Source organism: Polyodon spathula, chromosome 21 (assembly GCF_017654505.1).
Source record: "Polyodon spathula isolate WHYD16114869_AA chromosome 21, ASM1765450v1, whole genome shotgun sequence".
In the NCBI taxonomy this organism is placed as follows: Eukaryota; Metazoa; Chordata; class Actinopteri; order Acipenseriformes; family Polyodontidae; genus Polyodon; species Polyodon spathula.
The window spans coordinates 9,246,278-9,251,834 of record NC_054554.1 but is presented as its reverse complement, the minus strand read 5'-3'; positions in this window follow the sequence as shown (position 1 = coordinate 9,251,834).

The window sequence follows — 5,557 nt, the reverse complement described above, 5'->3', positions numbered from 1 at the left end:
TTATAAACTAGCTGACACCATTCAATAGTAAACATTTGTGTCGGTAAAAATTATTGGACACAGGGGTATGATTAATATCCAGTCACGCTGAAGAAGGAAGTTGTCCTTGTCCAATCAGCGGAGAAGGGACTGGATCTGTTCTTTTAACTTAAAACTTTTCCGAGAAATCAAATGGTAAGGAAGGCATCCACCAACCCACTTTCTTAAAAAGAGCGAGGCTTGTATATTATTTATATGTAAATAGCAGCTTTCCATTTTTAACGAAATCCATGTTATTCTGTTTATTTTGCATTTATGTTGTTGTCATCCAGTATTTTGCGTTATGTCTGAATTGGTGAACCTTAGTGTTATTCTTTGTCCTTTTAACGGTTTCATTACTATTGGATATGTACAGATAATAAATATAAGCATAATCTATAGTAGTAGTAGACCATATACTACACTGGCAAGTCCTATAGTACTTGTACGTAGTGCAGTTGATTGATTGATTGTAATAAAACTGTAAAGCCCTTATTTTGCCATCATTCATATAGCTTGAAATGTCACTAGGGCTACATGTGCTAAATAATGTTTTTAGTAAGTTTCTCTAGTGGTTTTTTGGGGTATATGCAAAACTATAAAGTTGACACGGGAAACGGGGTGCTCGTTGATCCCAGAATCAATAAAATCAATACGGGAGGTACAGCTTTTTTTTTTTTTTTAGAGCCCCTAAACTGTTGTACCTCCATTTGTTAGGGAAACTAGGTCTGTGGGTATTTTTAAGTCTAAAAACACATTTTTATAAAATGGCATTTTTATCTTAGTGGTTTTAATGCAACATAATTGCTAGCTTTTAATTATTATTATTATTATTATTTATTATATATTTATTATTATTATTATTATTTATTATTATTTGTATATTTTATAGACTGAAAATGTCTGGGCTCTTATTTTTATGTATTCATGTACAATGCCTTGTGATACTTCGGTATGAAAGGCGCTATATAAATAAATAAATAAATAAATAAACATCATGTGCGTACGAACATCACCTGCTTGTGATATGTAAGATGGTGGTATTAAGAGCCACTTCTCATCAGTACCAGTAGTTTATATATTAGAATCGGCAATGTTTTTCTTGCATAGGGTGCCGGGTATCTTGATGAAGAACATTGTAATGAACCCAAAAAAATGTGTTTTCTTGCAGGGATTAATTTATAGTATATTATATCAGTTCAGTACAGCTGAGTTTTCAATACTTTTCATTTAGCCAATTCTGTAACCAAAAAATATATATATTCAAAAATACTAAAGAACAATTACAATGCAGCGACCAATGCAATTATAATTAAATACCTATTTTACTGAATAAGAGTTACAGCAAGGATACATAACAAAACTATTCATTAGGGAAAATATCCTGGCTGTTATTTATCACGTATTTAATTTTATTTTTATAATATAATTAAAATGCATACTATCCCCTTATAAAATACCCCCTTACAATCCTCATTAATGTAAAATATGATTTGGGATTTAAAATATAAAGCTTAAAAAATAAGGGACAGTTTTTTTTTACTGTTTTATACCAAAGTGTAAAATATTCCATAAATAGCCTTACTGATAAACAGCCCAGTATTATGATGAGGGTGCATAAAAAAGTTCACTACAATTACTCTCTAGATGTGTGAAAAGCAATACTGCCACTATAATAACATGGCTTAAATATAGAATAATAGATGGGCTGCAGTGAGTTACAGAAAAATAATTTCATCTAGCGTGTGACGTCACAAACTACGAGACCGTTATAAACTGTCACAGAAACCCGAGATGGAATTGTTTCTAGTAACTCACTGAAGAGGCCCATCTATTTTATTTTTATTTTTTTTATAATACCCTTGTGATGCTAATATTAAAGAAGACGAGGTTCAGCAGTACAGTTCGGTTTTTATGCCGTTATCCATTTCTCCAGTTTCTCTGATTACGAATATACCGTCTTTTTTTTTTTATTCTCATTTTGTTGATCATTGACAAACATTTCTGAACTGTGGGGGTTATCGAGTGATTGAAAATGAGGCATTTTATGTTTGAATTGAAAGTGGTGGTCTCCATGAGTCGAATGGGTCAAAGTTCAAATATATTTTCCTCTAGAGGAATTATCACTTTTTGACGTCACTACTGTGGTATTATGCCTTTTTTTTAGAATGTGTGTGTGTGTGTGTGTGTGTGTGTGTGTGTGTGTGTGTGTGTGTGTATGTATATATATATATATATATATATATATATATATATATATATATATATATATATATATATATATATATATATATATATATATATACACTCACTTGCAACCCCCATATACAGGGTAGCAAACTTTGCACTGGGGAAATACAGATCTAACCCAAAGCCTCAAAATTGATGTCTGAAATTGAGCCAGCATAGGACGACATGTAAATGGTAAGAGCAGGATTAAAATTCAGGTACATATTATTAGACAATCTGACTTTGTATCCAGTGTAAAACTTATGTTCCAATAAAAACAAGTATAGGTCTCCTGGCTACATTTAAACCACTGGCAAAGATAAAAACAAACAACACTTTCATATTTACATGTGCTTTTAAGTGAAACTAAATGGAATGGTGGTTACACAAAGTTTAATCTGTGGTGTTAAATAATAGTTTACAATAGATGTAATCTCACTTCATTTACCTCCTATTACTTCCTGTAAATACCATCAAGCCACTCTCTTCTCCTTTCCTAGTCATGATTTTCATAAATACTTCCTTCGCTTACGTTACTTAATAGTGTGCAGCAGTTTAGTGTGTTAAGCTGGTGCTTTCTAACGGCTGTTTTACTTGTTTTAATCATCATCATTGTATTTCACGTCTGGATGCTGAATTCCACCATGGAAATTTCAGTATCTCATTTACCGTTGCCAAAACAAATATGGAAGTAATCCGATTACAGATTGCGTCACATTTAACTTTTTGCAGTGGTTTAACTGTTTTGTTTGTTTGTTTTTTTCTTTTATTCACTCTGATACAGATTGCCCCGGGCTGTGTACCCTAAACCTCTAGGAGCTTTATATCACATGTGTTTCTGATTTAAGTGTACTGTCCCTTAGAGTTTGTTAAGCAAATTTAGTATTGTCCTACAGTCCACTTTATTAGGACATATACCTAAAGTTAGGCGCCCTGATTACAGCCTCGACAACTTGTTATTGAGTCCACAAGGTGCTGAATGGTGTCGTGAGGGACCCATTGAGTCACTCAATTGGTGCAGAGAGGTAGGCAGAGGATTGTGATGACGAACGTGTCATCCAAGTTCATCCCAATGATCAGTTGGATTGACATCCAGGGTTTATATTGTCTGTGGAAAATGCATGAGGTAACTGTCATGCACCTCAAACTATTCACACACAATTTTGCCATTGAATTATGCATTATGCTTTTGAAAGTAGCATTCAGTGTGCAGTTGGCAGTTGCTTATGTATCCATATTATGGATAATGCCTGAGAAACGGCTAAATTCACTGAAGGAATTTGGAATGACTGCATATCCCTTTAGAACAGGTTAAATACCTTTAGGACTTGTCATGTCCACTCAGTTCTGTCCTGGCTGCACACAGTAGACTTACACAGTAGTGACAGTATTTTGGCAGGTGTTTAACCCCTGTAGTAGTATACTGGTTGGACCACTGTAGATTTTAAGGTTAAATGACAATAGTTTTTTTTTTATAGTTCTGCCAGAAATGTAATGAAAAGTTTCAGGCATTGAGCCAGGCTGATCTCTTCCCTCAGCCCCTGTTCCTGTCAGATCCAATCAAGCCAGGTAGATTTAAAACTTACCTCTCTAACTCACCTTCCAACCTGCATCTCAGTTACACCTGTCTTCAACATACACACCTGACCAGGCACTATGTTAATAAATAAGTTTGTTTCCAGAAGTAGCACCTTATTTTGAGATAGAATGGCAAATGCCATTAATCTTGTTTTCTGTTTTTATTTCTTAAGTCTTGAGCATTAAACAACAGCTGTCCAGCTGAATAAAGTATTCCAGTCAACTGAGGTAAAGAAATGAAAAAAAAAATGTAATTATTAAGTTCAATTTACTACATCCCTATAACTTTAGTTGCAAATATTGAAGTTGTTTTAGGGATTTTGAACAGATTTTGTTGAACCATTTTGCTTAAATGAATTAAAGGCTGGTTTAAAAGAACTACCTTCACTTCTTAGAACTCTCTGTTGACTTTGTAATGCTATAAATGCAATGCAATGCAGAGCAATGTTGGCATTTGAGTCATAAAAGGCTAAATAGCCTTCCAGTAATGAGCTGTAGTTCACACGCCTACGGTGAGGAAATATGTTGGTGAATGACTGTTCTCAGCTAGGCGCATCTGACAGGAAAGAGGGTGTTGAAGAGGTAGGAACAATTTCATTCTCCAGGTAAAATGACAAAATGTGAAATGACTACTTGTAAAGTATGCAAGCACGTATTTCTTTAACTCTTAATTTTACCAGATTTTTTGTTTATATATCTGCTACACATTAAGTCTTCCAAAAATATTTCTTTTTACCCTACCAGGATCTATACAGGAATTGGGAAGCACAGACTCAGGATATTAGCATATATAACAGCTGAACCATATATTCTAGGTGTCAATTCTGTTGCATATTCTGCTTACATAAATATTGTACATGCGGCATTGCATGTTAAAAAAATATCCTTTTTTTTTTGCATAGTTAAGCTATGACTGCCAACTTCCCTAATAGGGGTATTCGGCTTGGGGTACATGTTTGTTGAGGGGCTTTAAACCACAGACTCTGCTCACATCCCTAAAAATGCATTCCTGTTATCTCACCGTACCTGTACTGCATCCTCTTTTTAAAGTTTCTGAATGATGTCTGTCAAACAATTACAGGATATTTTTGTTGCCCAGGCTTGAAATGTGTGGGACTAAACATTAACTATTTCCATCCCCACAATTTCAGATAAATCCCAGTCTAAAAAATAACTACAGCTATGGCCAAAAGTATTGCACCGCCTTATAGAATTGACAAATTTTGCTTCATAAAGTTGAATGAAACCCGCAATATCATTTTGTAGTTTCTTTGATAATGTAATGTAAAACATTTGGTCATTGTTATACCTGTCTTATTAACCACTTAGTTTGCATGCCAGATAACATTCCAGTATTATTGGACTACCACACCGAATCACACCAATGTGTGCTCGTAAATAATTATTCATTTTGTTCCCCTTGAATAAGTATTCCATTCAGAATGCTGTATGTAGAATGCAGTAATAAGAATAGCAGTATTCTTGTTGATGCTTATTCAACTGTTCATATTTCATTAACTGCTTGCGATGCAGACTTCTTATTTTCAATGTTATGTTAATAGTTTTTTTCAATATTCTTGTCTTAGTCAGATAACTCAATGACAAAACAGCGTGAGACTTCAGTTCCACTGCATCTTCTGCAGCTGAAACCAAAGAACCAACAAAGTGTGTATGTAACAAAAAGCATAAGAAATGTGCCATCACGGCTTACAAGAGTTGATTATAAAAACAA